This window comes from Sorex fumeus, unplaced genomic scaffold (assembly GCF_029834395.1).
Source record: "Sorex fumeus unplaced genomic scaffold, SorFum_2.1 ptg000008l, whole genome shotgun sequence".
Classification (NCBI taxonomy): Eukaryota; Metazoa; Chordata; class Mammalia; order Eulipotyphla; family Soricidae; genus Sorex; species Sorex fumeus.
Window position 1 is genome coordinate 22,760,624 of NW_026606065.1, and position 19,185 is coordinate 22,779,808.

At 40.5% G+C, this 19,185-nt stretch overlaps 1 protein-coding gene and 1 non-coding gene across 2 annotated transcripts in view; one reads left to right on the top strand and one right to left on the bottom strand.

Annotated features, from left to right (window-relative positions):
* The window catches only part of NALF1 (NALCN channel auxiliary factor 1), a 598,303-nt gene that overhangs the window by 491,103 nt on the left and 88,015 nt on the right, over positions 1–19,185 (top strand). The window lies entirely within an intron of this gene.
* LOC130019542 (small Cajal body-specific RNA 14) lies at positions 15,949–16,027 on the bottom strand. The gene has a single exon (XR_008791851.1). It is a non-coding gene; the product is annotated as a small Cajal body-specific RNA 14 (non-coding RNA).

The window sequence follows — 19,185 nt, forward strand, 5'->3', positions numbered from 1 at the left end:
AGTTCTCTGTGGTCTTGGGTGTTTCTCACCTGAATCTTGATTCACACCTTGGGTCACCAGAAAGCCATGGGCTCTTCCGGTGATTTTGACAGGAAGAAGCAGCTTGCATGTAGCCTAGGGGCGGGGACAGTAGGGGAATGCTCAGGTCTGCTCCCCTCTCTCTTGGTTTCAGGGCAAAGCTTCCGGTTTTCTCTGGTACTTCTAGGGCAAGTTGCTTTCCTTGGGCTTATGTCGAGTTTCCTCTGTGTCCCTGCCTGCAGAGATGACTTGGAGTGCCCTAGTTTCTCGAAGTCACAGTCTCCTCAACACTAGGCCTACTCTGTACTCAGACTTCTCAATCATAACCTTTGCAGCTGCCACAGGGTTTTCACTGGCCTGACAATAAAACTTATCAAACAGCTCTCACACACCTTCCATCTGAAGCGTTATCTGTGCTGGGACAGCAGAGATGTGCATGCCTCCTTAGTCCTAAAGGCTAAAGACCCCCAACAGGTTGGGATAGATTGACACAATCATTTATAAGCAAGGTCAGCTCTGCTTCTGTAGAAACCAAGCACCAGGCTCCTGTCTTCAGCAGCTACTGCCTCCAGGTCAAAAAGGGAGAAGAGGAGGTTATGGACAATGCTACCTAGCTCTCTCTCCTCCCTCTCTCCCTCTCTCCCTCCTTTCTCTCCCTTTCTCTCCCTCTTTCTCTTTCCCTCTTTCTCCCTCTCTCTCCTTCTCTCCCCTTTTCTCTTTCTCTCTCTCTATCCCTCTCTTCCTCTCTCCCTCTCCTTCTGTCTCTCCCTCTCTCTCCCTCCCTCTCTCCCTATCTCTCTCTTCCTCTTTCTCCCTCTTTTTTCTACTCCTTCCTTCCTTCCTTCCTTTCCCCCTCTTCTTCTCTCCTTCCTTTCTTTCTTTCTTTCTTTCTTTCTTTCTTTCTTTCTTTCTATTCCTTCCTTATTACCTCCCTTCCTCTCATTCTTTATTTTTCCTTCTCTTACTCTCACTTTCTCTCTCTTCCTTTATTTTCTTTCTTTCCTTTCTTCCTTCCTTTCTTTATTCTCTTTCTTTCTTTCTCTCTTTCTTTCTTCTTTTTTTCCCCTTCCTTTCTATTCAAATGATTATTCTCCACATTGACTCTCCAGGGTTCTGGATATGTTATTCTGCTAATTTTCAATGTTTTGTGAGAAAGTATATGGATTTTGAGCTAATGGCTCTGGCATTTTTCTGTTGTTACCTGAGCATATGTCTATTTACACATATGTAAGTTAATTTTGTTCATAAATATGTATATCTCCAGTGAGTATTCAGCCCTGTCTTTATTCGCAAGGTACACAACACATGTCTGTTAGTCAGCTAATGTAAGTGAAAAAAATAACTCATTTTCCCAAGGCAACTTTATAATCATAATCTCAAAGTGCTAGTGTGCTTTAAATAAGTTTCTCCCAGCATTAGGTAATTTTTTTTAACTCATTAGAGCACTTTCACTCTGCACTATAGACAACCTCAGTCTAATCTTTGAGGCAGCATTCTAATTAATAGTCAAGGATATTTTTTCCTACAATAATAAGTTGATACCTGTTTTACCTTCAATAGAGAGTTCTTAGATAATTTCCTCAACATTATTGGCATAAACAATCAACATTTTCTTCGTAACACAAATTTTGTGTCAGAATTTTGCAGTTTACCTGTACAGCACAGACTTAGGACTTACGTGAGCCACAGAACCATTGAGAAGGCCTGGCCTCCGTGAGAGGTTCCACGTGTGTGGTTGGCAGCTTAGCGGCTGCTGGAGGAGGCCTCAGTGCCTCCTTATTTGCATCCACGAAGATCAGCTTGTGTCTCTTCCCAGCGAGAGATCTGGAAGGGGCTGAAGAAGCCACACTGTCACACGTACTGCAGTGGCTTGTTGATTTAACAGGTCGTTTTTGCCAGGTGAGAAAGAACACCTAAGAATGTGAAGACCAAGAGGTTGGGGTCCCTGTGGGCCATCTCCGAGGCTGTGTACATTGCCAGGTACCCGATTATCCCACAAGTTCACTGATTCTATCTCTTCTACTTAGACATAGAATTCATTATCTCTATCATAGCCCCCATCCAAGCCTCTTTAGGTAAAAGTATGATATATCTTACTTAAATGACCTAAGGCAGAACCTCATGGAAACAGCCTATAAAAACTCAGTATTTGCTACTATTCACTCCGTTATTTGCCACATGGTGTGAGCTCGGCCTCAAAAGACTCGTCTGGGCTAGAATCTTGGCATTGATTGTGACAACCTAGAGTTTATGTTGAGTTGCTCGAATCAACAGTGTCAGGTAGATATTACCCCAGTTAAGAGCCCAGAAACACTGCACTTTGCTGATTTAATCTACTAAGGGTCATACCAGCTCATATGACCGTACGGTCTGTACAGAGGACAAGTCTGTTGGTTTTGTTTCAGAGATAACAATGATGAATTGTAATCGAAAGTTCAGATCTAAAAAGTCCTGGCCAATAGTGGAGAGGTTCTGGTTAGGACTGACTTCACTTGTTTGTAATTGCAGTCTGATTTATTGGAGGGAACTGATGTTACAACAACATGAATGTACAATTCAGTTACAAGTCCCAGGAGGAGAGGTTATAAACTGCTAAGATGAATGCTGGGCAAGAGATTAGACTGCTTCTCACAGGCCTGGAGGGTTTCCTTGTCAGCACCAGTCCCACATGCAGTTACTGTCCCCCTGTGCACCTCCTCCCTTGTCTATGGCCATCCCAGCCTGAATGCTCCAGATCTCATCTGAAATCTCCCCTCTGCATCAGTGAACATTTCTTGCTTTTGGTTTTTCAGCATCATCAAACCGAAAATAGAACCACGGACAACTTGAAATGTCTTCTTTGCCTTTTATTTGCTCTAATTTAAATATTTCTCTTCTGGTCTGAATGTTAAAGTTAGCTGTTAAAGTTATATATTTTCTCTAAATCTGTCATGTTAGTAACACTTTTCATGTGACTGGGCAATTTTTCTACTAAAGGCAATTCAGAGTATCGCATCTTTTAAGTTTCTTCATTTATTTCAAACAAAGCTGTGCTGGAAATAGTTTGAATCAATTTTATATTAAGAAAAGTTTGGCATAAAACAAAGATCCTGGAGCTATAAGCTTCCTTCTGATTGTGCTGTAGTCCTGTGGGAAGGGCACTTGTCTTGCCTTGGCCCTCCTGAGTTTCATCCCCAGAACCCCATATGGTCCCTAGAGCACACGGGAGTCACCCCCAAGTACAGAGTCAGACATCCCTGAGTAAGCCCTGAACACCACTGGGTGTGGTCCCAAAACAAAACAACGATCCTGCCTTCTATTATTCAATGGAAACTTAATTAACCAAAGCTTCTCTTTATTAATTAGTCAGCAGCTTCTTCCTGGTTAAACAGGCGACTCTCCTGGCCAGCTGACTGAAACCCCAAAGTCACACTCTTAAGTGCAAAATTTTTAAAAAAATTCTGACAAAGATGACTACATTTCATACAGTTGGCTCTGTAAGTGAGATGTAGCATTTACACATATAATTGCTCCCACAATAAAAATCCTTGTAATAGTGATAAACAGTAAAAGCTTTGAAACCTCCAAGTAGAAAGAGTGATTTCAAGCAGGGTGGTGCTAACAAAGAACTTGACAGTCAAGGTCCAAATTTAGACACTGTTGGTAGCTCTCCAATACTAAGATAGCCTATAGGTTACCTAAGCACTGTAGCACTGTAGCACTGTCCTCCCGTTGTTCCTTGATTTTTTCGAGCGGGCCCAGTAACATCTCCACTGTGAGACTTGTTGTTAATGTTTTTGCCATATAGAATACATCATGAGGAACTTGCCAGGCTTTGCCATGCGGGCGAGATACTCTCAGTAGCTTGCCGTGCTCTCCGAGAGGGGCAGAGGAATCGTACCGGGGTTGGCCCGGCCAACTGTGTGCAAGACAAATGCCCTACCACTGTGCTATTGCTCCTAAAACATAAATAAAACATAAAACATAAATCTTTTGTTGGGAACCACACCCTGTTGTGCTCAGGCCTTACTCCTGGCTCTGTGCTCAGAGGTCACTCCTGGAGGGCTCAGGAGACCCTGTGTTGTGGTGCTAGTGTTTAAATCTGCATCACCTAATGCAAAGCAAATATTTTTTCTGCTGTATTATCTCTCTGGTCCCAAATAAAGGTAAATTTTTAGCAAGGAAAGTAATAGAAAGTTCCCCTTCTGGCTAATTGAGATTTCTAAGTAAATGGCCTAGAGTAGAAATGAACATATTATTCATCATTTCTTGGTAGGATCAAACAGAAGAAAAGCTAAGTGTAGAGCCCGTTAAGTCATTCAAAGTTGTGTTGTATCTATTAACTAAAATTAGAGCTTTGTTAATAGCCAGAATCACAGTTGTGTTCAAAGAAGACCTGGACAGTCAGAATCTTTGTTAACTGCAGCACACAAAACACTTCAGAGACATGAAGGGAAATGAACTGTAAATTTAAATTTTACAAATCTAAAATGGGAAGCTTTCTGGTTGCTACCCATTATGCCTATTTCTCAATAACAGTTGATGAAAATAATTGTCAGAAATCTCAAATAATTTCCTGGAACTCCGTGAGAGATGAGGATGTAAATGTAGAGCTCTACATCTTTCAAAATTTGTTTTGAAGGAAGATAATTTAATTTAAAAATATTTCGTGAGGAACATTGTTTCAGATTTTCCTCTTTGGTTTTGATGAACATTTATTTGGTAAGGTCACTAAAACAGATACATATCAGGTGAATATAATGAAGCATTAAAATACGTTTTATTTATTTATTTACTTTTTTTTTGGAGGAAGAGTCTTCCCAAGCACTGCCCCAGGACTCAAGCTGCCCCTGGACTCCACTAGACAGTTCATTGTTCCGCCTGGTGGTGCAGTGCGGTGAAGCAAACCCCTCAGAGGCGCTAGGGCTACCACAGAAGATCTCTAGGGAGCCTCCATCAAAGTAAGGTCCCTGCACTTATGACACATGCACTCCGGACACAAAGCTGATTCCCTGGGCCTGAAAATGCAAACTGAGTTAGCAGTAGGTCTGTCTCTATCTCTGCCTGCATCTCACTCCCTCTCTCTTTCTTTTACTCTTTCTCTCCCTCTCTCTCTCCCTCCTGTTCTCTCTCCCTCTCTCTCCCTCCCTCTCTTTCTTTCTTTCTTTCTTTCTTTCTTTCTTTCTTTCTTTCTTTCTTTCTTTCTCCCTCTCTTTTTTCCTCCCTCCCTCCCTCCCTCCCTCCCTCCCTCCCTCCCTCCCTCCCTCCTCTCTCTCTGTCTCTGTCTGTCTGTCTGTCCTCTCTCTCCCTCCCTCTCTCCCTCCCTACCTCTCTCTCTCCCTACCCCCCCCCCCCACACACACACACACAACACACATCCTCTGTAACAGGACGGAAACTGAGGAAAGTTCTGAGGGAGGATTGCACAGTCTGGGGAATAACTGAGCTCCTGGGTTCAGTTGCACTCGGAACAACCAGACCCTGAAGCCTGAAGCCTTCCAGGTGAATGTTGACAGGAGTGTGATCACATGCAGTTCTTTCATGGTCTCCAGTTTCTGCAGACCTGGCTAACCCCTAACTGCATCAGTATGCAATGTGTGTTTGGGTTTAACAAATGAAAACTTAAAACCCTGGTAAATCTCAATTAAACATAGTTATCTTTAAGCATAACTTTATACATTTGAGACATGCCAAGGAATTACTGTTTATTTCTCTGACTCTGGAATTTAATCTTCATTTTACCTGACAGTCCTAGACCACAAGACCACCAGCTATTTCTAGGCCATGGTCAGAGTTCTGAAGCCTGTAAATTCTGAGATTAAAACTTTGCTATTTTAAGCCTTAAACTTTGGGATTAATTTTAGGGTGATGCAAAGCAGATTATCTAACAACTAAATGTGGGTCCTTATAGGTATGAAAGTTTGGCTCAATTCATGTTGGATGTCTGTGTTCAATCTCATTCATGCAGAATCAGTAACTGTGATTTTAATTTCATGGGGATAGAAATATGTTTATCACTTCAGAGATGGGAGAGATAGATAAATTACATTCAACATTATTTATTTAGGTTTGGGGGATACACCTGGTCGTATTGGGGGGATATTCATAGCTTGGTGCTCAGGAGTGACCCATGGCAGTGCTTGGCGGATCCTATGCGGTAGCAGAGAAATGAGTCAGGCTGGGGACATGCCTCGGCCCTTTTAATTTGTCTACAATCCAACTCTCTTGATTTAAATCCTACTTTTGAGCAACAATTTATATTACATTGTTAGAAAGTTGGGAAAACATATAAACAAATGATCTTGTATTTTTATTATAAAATTATGTACCTGTTTATAAAATTGTGGCCACCGAAAAGTGAATAAAAAGACTCCAAAGAGAATTTACAGGCATTTACTCTTTCAAAGTAAATAAATTATTTTTTGTACAGGTTTTGAAAATCTGTGCTTTTCTTAATCATTAATCCCTTGCACACATCAAAAATTTCTCACTAAATAGGGAATTTTGCGGTGATCCATTTGGGTTCATGAAAAACACATCTTTGAATCTTCTCTTTTCCACCCTGTATAAAATGCTATATTTATTGAACCATTTCTCTTTGCAGAAGAAAAAAATATCTTTTTTTTTTCTTTTCTAATTTTTGCCTGTCAATCTGATAAAAGTTTCATCAATTCAGCTCACTTTGCGACCATCTAATATGCTCCTCCCTGCTTGGTGCTCCTGGTAATCCCAAAGCCTCCCCAACCCAGGATAAGCCTCATACCGCTCTGTGCTCTAAAGACTTCACTTGCTTTCCATGAAGCAGAACATGGATAGAAAAGTACTTGGACCAGAATAAAGGCTTCTTGGAGAGGTCACTCTGGTCTTTGTTTTGTTATACTGTACAGAGTCTGCCCTACAACTATCTGACTTGCACTGTAGCACTGTCCTCTCTTTGTTCATCGATTTGCTCGAGTGGGCACCAGTAACCTCTCCATTGTGAGGCTTGTTGTTACTGTTTTGGGCATATTGAACACATCATGGGGAGCTTGCCAGGCTTTGCTGTGCAGGCGAGATAGTCTCGGTAGCTTTCCGGGCTCTCTGAGAGGGGCAGGAGAATCAAACCCGGGTTAGCCAGGTCAGCCACATGCAAGGCAAACATGCTACCCTCTGTGCTATTGCTCCAGCCCAACTACCTGACTTAGAGTTAGAAATTTCTCCCACTCGAACTGCTGCAGATATCCAGAGAGGAAGCAGAGAGCAGGTTATGCTGTCACGTATGTGGTGAAAGCAACACTTTGTCACGTGCTCTGTGTGCCAGGGTGGGCACAGGTGGCTGTCGGCAGCTATTCTTTTCTTTTATTTTAGGGGACCACACCCGATGGTGCTCAGGTTACTCCTGGCTCTGTGCTCTGGGGTCACTCTCAGCACTTCGACTTAGGTTCTTTCCCCCAAAACTACCCTCCAGGCTATATAAATTTATATATTTATATAAAAATATATAAATTCACTAGTATAACATTCTGTGTAAGAGTGAAACCATAGTTAAACTTTAGGGAAAAATAGAAAACACAGGTTTAAGTCTCCAAAGCACCAACCCCGACTTGGGTTGAGAGATTTCACTGATGACACAAGCCAATCTCGTCTATCACAATATGCTTTTATTGCAGGGGGTTAGCCTGTCTCTCAACCATCACATATATCGCGATATGCTGTTATTGCAGGGGTTTAGTCTGTATCTCAACAGTCACATATATCATAACATGCTTTTTCATTGCATTCCACTGGCAGTAAAATAGGGGAAAGAATTTGAGAACCACTTGGAGTAAATCAAGGCATGGGCATAGCGGCAGCCAATATTTGCACCTGAAGAATTCCTGGTAGAGGACCCCAGGGCGGGGGGTGCGGTGGGCAGGGGCAGCATCTATCTTTCAATGGCTGACTCCCAAATGACACAAACTTAGTTGAAAGTAGCTCCCCTGTGCCATCATCTCACAGCTCCTAAGGTTTGGACCTTGCAAAATGAGAGTTTCTCTGCTGTTCCGCTCACGGGTTCTCAAACAGGCATCAGCCAGCTATGTCTCATCAAAAGTGTGTGTGTCTTCTAAACTCAGGGAGGTTGTTGAAAAAAAATCCCAATTTTGTGTGTGTCTGTGTGTGTGTGTGTGTGTGTTTGTTAACAGATGGTATCTCTGCTTCTCTCCATTTTCCCACTTGCTCATTTAGTCATTTATGGAGGTAATTCATTCATTTATTCATCCATTATGGAGACAACTTCCCAGTGGTGGTCAGGGGGCCCTGAGTCACCCTTCAAACTCCTCTGTTCTTATATGCATCTCAAATTTCTTACCTGGAGACCATGCTTATGAGGACATTTAACTGAACTAAATCGTCAGTTTTTCATTCATATGTCCTTCACTTCCATATCATAAATAAGTTATTGGATCTAAATAATTTAAGTTTTAAAGTTAAAATTACACTAAGACTTGAAATTCAATATTTAAATTGAAAATCGACCGAGCCGGGTTTGATTCCTCTGCCCCTCTTGGAGAGCCCGGCAAGCTACCGAGAGTATCTCGCCTGCCCAGCAAAGCCTGGCAAGCTACCGTAATGTACTCGATATGCCAAAAACAGTAACAAAAATTCTCATGATGGAGACGTTACTGGGCCCGCTCAAGCAGATTGATGAGCAATGGGAGGACAGCGACAGTGATAGAAAAACTTTTTTTTTTTTTTGAGAGTTTTTATTTTTTTTTTATTTTTTTTTTCCCCTTTATTTTATTTTATTTTTTTTAAAGTTGTAGATTTACAATTTTTTGTGCTTTGGTTTTAATTATACAATGATCAGATACCCATCCCTCCACCAGTGCCCATTTTCCACCACCATGGATAATATCCCTCCCACCCCCATCCCCCCATCCCCCCTCCCTCTGTGGCAGGGCAATCCCCTGTGTTCTCTCTCTCCTTTTGGGTGTTGTGGTCTGCAAAAGAGGCATTGAGTGGCAAACATGTTCAGTCCATAGTCTACTTTCGATATGCATCTCCCCTCCTGGGAGGATCCTCCAAACATCCTTTATTTGGTGCTCCCTTCTCTATCTAGAAAAACTTTTAATTGGAAGTCACTCATCTGTTCAATAAATAATTGTTCATCTTTTGCATATCAGTACTGTACTATGCCAAAAGATACGATGATGATCAAAAGATATGTATGTGTTTTCATAAGGAAAATACATTTATATAATTTGATTGATGAATTATGGATAGGTAGGCAAATAAATAATAAAGAGATACATAAATACAGCAAGATAATAGTTGGTAGATAGGTAGATAAATGATTGTTTAACTCTTAACAGAACTATTGAGATTACAATAAATTTAATCAATTGGATGTGATGAGTTAGTTTAGACTGGAGACTGGAAATATTACCTAACTTGGACCCCAAATGAACTGGAGGAACTGGTTCTTCATAGGTGGATGCATGAGTCAGGGGTTGAAATACCATCAGCAGAAAAGGGACAGAGTAAAGGTGAGAATACCTGAGGGTGCTCAGTAAGTGTCACACCAGCCAGAGATCACAAAAATGGCAGATAGGAGCCATGTCAATAAGTCACCCAAAATGTCTAATTGTATGTATGTGATTAGTAATGTATTCTATTTATTTTATAGCTTATAAAATAGGGATGATAGCTTTGGTGAACCTTTATGAAAATACATGCATTATTTCTTATAAATATTAAAGTGCTTAATATTTCTGGGTTTTAGCCTCGCTTGATAAATTAACATGCTATGTCATGGTATATAGTACATGGATTTCCCCCAAGAAGTGAAATTGCAATAAAATTGACCTTCGTGAAATTATTCCTGGAAAATATTAATAATTCAGTTGAAAGAACAATCAAAAATTGAGATGAAAGAAATTAAAATTTTAGTATTCTGAAAAAGCTTGATTATACCCAGAAAAGGAACTTTTAAAATTTTATGGCATCGTATCATCAGTATCTTTCAAGGATCATACATCATTCACAATTAGATATTTTCAGAAACAATTCATTTATTTAAAATTAGAATCAGCAGTAGAATCACCATTCCTCTACCCCTTTCTCAGTAGAAGTTCCCTTTTCCTCTGACCCTAGTCCCTGATGAAAGCAAAATTCTGTTTGTTCCTGTATTTCTAAGGGATGTTTTATTATCTGCAGAGTTCTATAGAGTGGAAAAGAGCAGCAGATATTCTTAATACATATATCAATGTGTCAGATTGTGATTCAAAAGCTAGAACTGATTTTCTTTCCTTCCTTCCTTCCTTCCTTCCTTCCTTCCTTCCTTCTTTCTTTCTTCCTTTCTTTTCTTCATTTATTGTTTGTTTGTAAGTTTGTTTTGCCTCACCAGGCAGTACTCAGGGCTCTGCATTCAGGGAACCATATGGAATGCCAGGATTGAACCTGGGTTAACTGTCTACAAAGCAAGTGTCCTACCCTCTATACTCTCTCTCCAGCTCCTGGAAGATGCCTCAATTTACATAAATTAAAATACAGTCAAACCAGTCTGCAGAAATCTATTTAAAAAATCAACATATTCACCTCCAAGTCTTTCCAAAACCAATTTTACTGTCTGACCCCTCCACCCTGCTTCTCCCAAGTATTTCTTGGCTCGAGTTTATAACATTGATGGCCACTCAGTAAGAAGGACATTATCCCATCAATTATCAAATGCAGTTCTTTCATTCTTAATGATGTTCCAAGCCCATTTTTTTCTCATGCCATAATGCCATCACTTGGAACACAGTCTCACACATTCACCCTATCCCCATTTCTAATCCAACCTAATTCAGTCTCCAATCACAGAAAAATACTCATTTCATCGCATTCTTTTCTATAAAACTAATTACCTTTAGAGAAACTTTTTTTAAAAAAAAAAGAAAGAGAAGATTTGGGGGTCTAAAAAGAGTAACTTCTTTAAGAAGCTTATTTACCAGTTTTTAAATTGAACTTTCTTGTCGAGATCATTCTAGGTTGACATGCGATTGTAACAGAAATAAGAGAAATCCCATGTGCCCTTTACCCATATTTTTTGTATAGAATTAGTTTGCAATACTAAGCTATAATGTCATGAACACAATATAATGAAGATGCAGTGAATCAATTTTGTTTCTTTAGACTTGCTTGTACTCAACAGTGTGTGCTATTTGTATATATCTTGAATCTCTAGACACCACTACAGACAAAATGTAGTTCTGTTGCCACAAGAACCTCTCATGTGATCTCTTTATAGCTATGCCTGCCTCACCCACCACCACCACCTCCTCTTCTTCAGCACCTGTCAATTCCCAGGGCTTTTCCCTTTATTTCATTCCCTTCTTTGTCAATTTGTACTGCTGGTATCACTTTGCAAGGCCGCATCTTATTGTCAGCTTTCATTTAGTATCCACTGGACTATAAGCTCTGTGTCGATCTCTTAATTTTCCATTTCTGTCACATCACTTGCATCAAAGCAAATATTCAAAAAGTAAAGCTGATGGATTCTGAGGGAAAGCAGAAGAATCAAACTAAGGTAGTGGAAGGCTCGGGTGGGAGATACAGACAATGGGGTGGCCCCTGACTTGTGGACTTACACTACCCCTTGTGTTCAGTGAGGCAGGACAGAGCTGGGTGGAGCCTGAGTTCATGAATTCCATGGCTCAGGATAATAAGGTCTTAGACCCTATAAACCTGGTGGGTTGAACTATCCACAGCTTGTCCGAGTAAAAGAGCCAAACTCGCAGACTGGACTCTCTCTGAGATCGTGTTTGGAATGTGACCAAGGTGGAAGAATCCTTCCTGAAGAAAAAGTCAATGTGCTAACATTCACTAAGCAACCAGAAGGGGATTTGTTAGGGATTCTCACCGCTTGTTTTATGCATAGTCCTGGCTCTTGTTGCCTGTGTTTCTGGATAGACATAACTGCATTGCAGGGGCTGGAGAGATAGCACAGCGGGTAGGGCGTTTGCCTTGCATGCGGCCAACCCGGGTTCGATTCGCAGCATCCCATATGGTTCCCAGAGCACTGCCAGGAGTAACTCCTGAGTGCAGAGCCAGGAGTAACCCCTGTGCATTGCCAGGTGTATCCCAAAAAGCAAAAAAAAAAAAAAAAGGCATTGCAATGGGGCTTTTCTCTCCCTATCTGCATTCCCTGGGGCATTTCCCTTCCACAGTCATGGCTGGGAAAAGAAACACAGATATAAAAAGTCATGATCATCAAATCCTTCCACAGGAGAAAGTCTCAGCCAAGGCACAGGGTCTGGAGCAATGAGAGAAGGAGCTCAAGGAGAAGATATCAATGCCCGCACGCATCTGTGGGACATAAAAAGCATAGTAGGAGACTCATACCCAAGGACAGTAGATTCATGGGCCAGGAGGACTGGCCAATGGTTGGAAACTTGCCACAGCGATGGAGAGTAGTTACAACAGAGGAGTCTACTATGACAGGGATGGTTGGAAATGATTGCCCCGGACAACAACTGAGTCATGAGAAACTTTCAGTATCTGTATTGCAAATCATAATGACCAACAGAAGAGAGTGGGGAGGGAGAGAGAGAGGGAGAGGGAGGGGGAGAGAGAAAGAGAGGAGTGAGAGAGGGAGCTAGAGGCAGAGGTAGGAGAGAGGGAGAGAGAAAGAGGGAGAGGGAGGGGGAGAAGAGGGACAGGGAGAGGGAGGGGGAGAAGAGGGACAGGGAGAGGGAGGGGGATAGAGGGAGAAAGAGGGAGAGGGAGGGAGAGGGAGAGAGAGAGGGAGGGAGAGGAAGAGAGAGAGGGAGGGAGAGAGAGAGGGAGGGAGAGGGAGGGGGAAAAGGAGGGGAGAGAGAGAGGAGAGAGAGGGAGGGAGAGGGAGGGAGAGGGAGGGGGAAAAGGAGGGGAGAGAGAGAAGGAGAGAGGGAGAAAGGGAGAGGGGGAGAGAGATAGAGAGGGATAGAAAGAGAGAGAAAGAGACAGAAAGGGAGGGAGAAGAAGAGGAAAAGTACAACAGAGGAAATGCACACTGGTGAAAGGAAGGGTATTGGAACATTGTGACACTGACACCCAATCATAAACAACTTTGTAACTTTCTCATGTTGGTGATTGAATAATAAAATAAAAATAAACCAGAAAAAAAGCATCTGCATCACACTTTGTGGTCAGCAATACAGACAGTGGCTGCTGGCCGGGAGGAATGTACGTCAAGCACTATGTCACCTTATGGCGAACAACTTTTCATCCTTTTCTTAATTAAAAGTGGCATGACTGCTTTTATTTGGGGGGTGGGGGATAAATAACACTGACAACAATAGCAAAAATACATATTTTATACCCATGGCAAAGTCTCCCCCCAAATAACGGATGACAATGTTTGTCAGTGATGGACAGGAGCAGTTGAATGAGCCAGGAACGAGCTACCTTTTCCAGTTCACTGCTAGGATTTGTTGCTCCCTTGTCTGGTCACCAACCCTTTTTGCTGAATTGTTTTTTAAGTGCTCCCAATCTTTCATCTTCTCATTTGCTGGTTTTAGGTAAAGAGATTATAACACCGTAAAAGGTGTAATAATCAACTTAATCAAGGAGGCTTGAGAACATCAGTGAGAGAGAATCTGAAATAATGTCTTCTCAGTACTTTAGAACACCCAAATAGTCTCAATTCTTCATGTTCATAATTTCCCACACTGAAGCTGCACTGTGGATTCACTGAAAATCTTCCATAGACATACTTAAATTGTCTCTTATATGTCAATATCATTTCTTTGTGAAAATACATTTCCAAGATAATAATCAGATGGTCAAAACAAAGGAATTATGATGATTACCATAAATATGTTTTACTTTAGAAAATAGTCTATAATATATCAAAAATGATTGTTTAAAGTAAAAATTGGCATCTAGTTGTTGGTTTCTGTTTTAAAATTTAATATGAACTAAAGAAAATTTAAAAAGCTATGTTGGGTCGGGGAGATGCCCCAAAGGACTGGAAGATATGATCTGTATGAAGAAACCCCGGTTCAGTTCCTGGCACAGGATGGTACCCTGAGCACAATAAGTGGAGCCCAAAGAGAACAATAAGAAAAAGGTAGGTTGACGTTAATATTAACCACATTCAATAATGTGGCCAGATGAGGAAGATATAAAGAAAGTCAGCAGATCTGGGAAGAAAAGCAACTCCAAAAGAAGTTGGAAAAAGTAAACATAGACAGTTCATGAAAGATTATTAGTCCAAAAAGTGACCTCACTCTAATATAGGACATGGAAATAGCTTAACAGAAAGACTCTACCACATGTGAGCCCTGGGTTGACCCCCCCCCCAGCACTGCACACATACATGCATAAACATACATACATATATGTGCTTATGTTTCCATAATAAAACCACACCTTGCAAGGGGGAGGTGCAGGCAGCTCCTGACAGAGCTCTGCCATTGGTCCAGGTCAGGGTGACAATCCTCTGAGGTTGAGGGACACGGGGGCTTCATGGTGATGCTTTAGGGGGTAATTTATAGGCAAAGATATGTATTTATTTATTTAATTTTTAAATTGACCTTAATACTCTCTATAAATTACATCTTAAAACTCTACCCAAGTTAATGCAAATGAGGCAATCAATGGCATACTGGAAATTGCTAATCTAGCTACTAATCATTTTTATGAGCATCGACAAACAATAAATAGACCAGACTTTTCTAAAGTGAATAAGTTAACTCTTTTATGCACAGTCTTTTTTTGTTTGTGGCTGTGCTCAGGGCTTACTCCTCATTTTATGCTCAGGGATCACTTCTGGCAGGGCTTGGCGAACCATATGGATAGCATTCAGGGGAATGAACCCAGGTCAGCTGTGTACAAGGCAAGTGCTTTCCCTGCTGTACCATCTCTCTGAATTTATCTGTCCTTCCCAGTGCTTTGAAAACTGCCAACCATATAGCATATATTTAATAGAAGAATGGATTTTATCAACTAATAACTTTTTGTGTTACAAAACAAACCATGGCAAAAATAAAAAGACCCTCTATGGAATGGGAGAAAATATTGTACACCATAGATTTCTCTGCCCCTCTCAGAGAGCCCAGCAAGCTACCGAGAGTATCTTGCCCACACGGCAAAGCCCGGCAAGCTACCCGTGATATATTTGATATGCCAAACACAGTAACAACAAGTCTCACAATGTTACTGGGCCTTCTCGAGCAAATCCATGAACAACGAAAAGGAAGACAGTGACAGTGACAGTTGTTTGTGGGGTGCATCCACTATGCTCTGTGCTCAGGATCATTCCTGGCGGGGACTGAACCCTGGTCAGCAGTGTGCAAGGCAGGCGCCTTGACTACTGTTCTGGCCCTTAGATATAAGTATTTTAAATGAGTATCAACAAAAAATTCTACTACATAAGGATTTTCACCAATAGAAAACAAAATGCAGAGCCCTGCAAATCTTAAGGAATGCCCAGAACTCAGTGGGACTGGAAAACATTGTCCCTGCGGCCTGCGCTCATGCGAGGTGACCCCTCGCACCATGTGCAGTGGTGGTGATAGCAGCCTGGGACCGTCCAGAGCATCTCCGTGAAGTCCACTTGACTGCAGCTCCTATTGCCCCTCACCTGCCTCTTTTGCAGACTGGGCTGAGGGTGTGGTCAGTAATGAATCATTTCCGAGGAACTGACTATTACTCAGGAGCTTTGCCTGCCTTCGTCCCAAGGCTAGTTGTTTATTTCTCTCAATTCTTTGTTGCTGCTCATCTGTTAGGCTTCCAACTGATTCTGAAGAAAACTTCTCACTTTCAGATGTTTTACAGGGATCCAATTCAGTAACAGTTACCGCATTGATATTATTTTCATTTTTTCCTTCTACATCAACAAATTAAATCCTGGTTTATTTCCATTTCAATCCCAATTCTGATCACTTTTAATGTAGAAATAACTTGAGGTGGTTCTGTATGGAGTCTGCATTTTCGACAGCATATGTTTAGTTTCCTAACTGCAACGAGCATGTATGGGGCCATCGCACAGGAAATCTGATGACTCTACAGACCCTGTTGGCAAGAACCATGCTTTGCTGTGTGTGACCGTAGGCAAAGATATTTAATGCATCAGTGTTTGAAAGATTAAAAGAGGAGAAGCTATTTAAATGCCCAGGAATGAGAAAATGGTTCATTAAATCACAAAGCATGCAAGCTGCCATTAAAACTGAACATTGTATAATCACATCAATTAATAAGCCAACTTGAATTGAAAAAACCAAGTTGAACAATAGAATCACAACCTATCATGTGATTCTATTAGCATATAGAAATCATAATGGCAAAAATATTTGAGTATCCATGTTAGCACATACAAATATAAATGCAAAAAGAAACCAAGAAAAGTTGGCATCAAACATGGCACAGATGTTCCTTGAGAGTAGGAAGTGGGAATAGAATTTGGGTTAAGGGTAGGGCTTGTAGAATATTTTTTGCTCTCTTAAAAATCACATATACCTCTATAGTTACAGAAACATTTTAAAATTAAGACGTCACCATTGCAACACTCTTTACAATAGCCAGAATATGGGAAAAATCTGAGTGCCCGAGGACAGATGACTGGTTAAAGAAACTTTGGTACATTTACACAACGGAGTACTATGTAGCGGTTAGAAAAGATGAAGTCATGAAATATACATACAAGTGGTACTATATGGAAAGTATCATGTTAAGCGAAATGAGTCAGAAAGAGAGGGATAGACATAGATTGCATTCATCTGGGGAACATAAAATAACAAAATAGGAGACTAACACTCAAGAATGGCTGAGATTAGTACCAGGAATTTTGCTCCATGGCTTGGAGGCCAGCCACACATGCTAGGGGAAAAGGGAGCTCAGATAGAGAAGGGAGCACCAAATAAATGGTGTTGGGAGGATCCTCCCAGGATGGGAGTAGCATGCTGAAAGTAGACTATAGACCAAAGATGATTGCCACTCAATGCCTCTTTTGCAAACCACAACACCCAAAAGGAGAGAGACAACAAAGGGGAATGCCCTGCCACAGAGGCAAAGTGGGATAGGGGTGGATGGGGTGGTGGGAGGGATACTGGGATCCGTGGTGGTGGGAAATGGGCACTGGTGGAGGGATGGGTATTTGATCATTGTATAATTGAAACCCAAGCACAAAATTTGTAAGTCTACAACTGTACCTCATGGTGTCTCACTAATAAAAATTTAAAAAAAATTAAGATGTCACCCTATGTTATTTGTGCATATGGGCTCAATGGTTGACAAAGTGTGTATGGTTTGCACTAGCTTTAGGAATGAAAAGAGCAAACCAAAAGAACCACCTATGCCCCATCCCTCATACTGCTACGTCTCCTTCCTTGGAAGTGATTCGTTCTTCATTTGATCTAATTTGGCTAACAAGTTTATTTTAAAATATCCTCAAGTGATTTCATTTTAGTCAAAAATCCACATGGTTCACATATATGGGTCTTACATTAACCTGCTAAATTAATTCAATCTTTAAAACATGGCAGAAAATAAATCATGTAGATATAGAAATCAAAGATTGTAAACCAATTTTCAATTAATCATTTATCTAAAATTATCTCAAGAATGATTAGAAAATTATCACTGTAGTGGATGAAAACTTAATTCATGACAATCTGATGAAACATTTATTAAGTCACATTATGAAAAATAAAGTTTCAAACATTCAAAACAGTGGCATGTCTCACACATGCAGGGTTTTACCATCATGAATAAAAAATAAAGACAACTTCATTTAGAGTAATTTTTATCTGAATCAGTCAAATGCACTCTTTGTATGAGTCAGATTAAATCTGAATGTTTCCACAATGGTAAAGCATGTTCCTAACTTCGCCAGATTTTTCCAGCTAGTGCTGTGAGTATCAAGTAAGCATCAGGGGAAACTATGTCCTTTCCTCATTGTTTCAGTACATGGAAAGGTGTAGTATCTGTTTCACAGTTGAGTGATGAAAGGAAATGAATCCAATGGACCATTCTGAAACAAATGGAGTATAGCCACCATTAAAATATGTGAGTCTGCATGCTCAGAAAATTTAATGAATCAAAATGGTTTTTGAAATATGCAAAGTCATAGATATTATTATATTACTATATAACCATTTTGATCTTGATAATATGTATATAGTTAAATATATATCAGTTTTCATAGGCACATGCATACTGCGGGCATACTTATGTATTCATGCATATGTGTGTACACTGTTATTGAATTTTGTGGGTTGTTAGGAGCGTGTATGTCCACACACATAATTGTAGCATTTAGTTGCTAAACTGAGAAGATTCATTTTTGGAAGTCACCTCTCAGTTTTCCAATAATGGTTTCCTAATATCCTTGGCCTTCATTATCTTTGAATCCTGGTGAGTCCCCAAGATCATTGATTCTCATACAACTCCCTTTACGCAGAACCTTCCAGGGTGATTACATGAGCACTGAGGAGGAAGCATTCTTTATTCTGCACCATCACTCACTTTGGCAGTCAGCACATGCAGACACTGAGGAATCACCCCAGAGCTTCTTGCTTGGCTTTTGTGAAATTTTGAGGTCACCCACACACTAGAAAGTGTTTTTTTTTTATCCAAGAGTAAGAGTGATCCCTGGGCTGTGTGACTCATGTGCGTAAGTCTATAGACTTTATGTTAGAGTTTTAGAAATATCTGTGAGTCAGAAGAATTGACTTTGTCAGGGAGCTTCGGAGTAAAGTTTTATAAGCATCATTTATTCTTCTCATAAGGTTGAATTATAGCATGTGAAAAAATAGGCTTTTCAGGGGAAAATGATTTTCCATGTTTATATCAACTACATTTTGGAAACCATTTACTTTAAGAGACTGCTGTTTTAGAATTATGTGGGCATTGACCGAAAGAAAATCTGCTGTTTTCTGACGTTCCTCCTGACAGCCTGCTTTATTTTTTATAATAATGGGTTGAAGTGTGCTCAGTTTTATTTATTACTTTGTGTAAGTTCTATCCATGTGAGCAGACAAGAAAATATCAAATCAAATAAATGTGATCTGGTGTTAGGTCTCATATCTCACTGAGATAAACAAATAATACATTTTGTTTTATTTGATAATACACCCTTAAAATGCAAAGTTAAGTCTGCAGCAGTGAGCATAAAATAAATTAAATCTGATATAATGTTTAGCTCTTAGATGCATTAATATAGGTTTCAGAAATAAGTGATCTTGCTGTCGACAAATGACCCCAAAA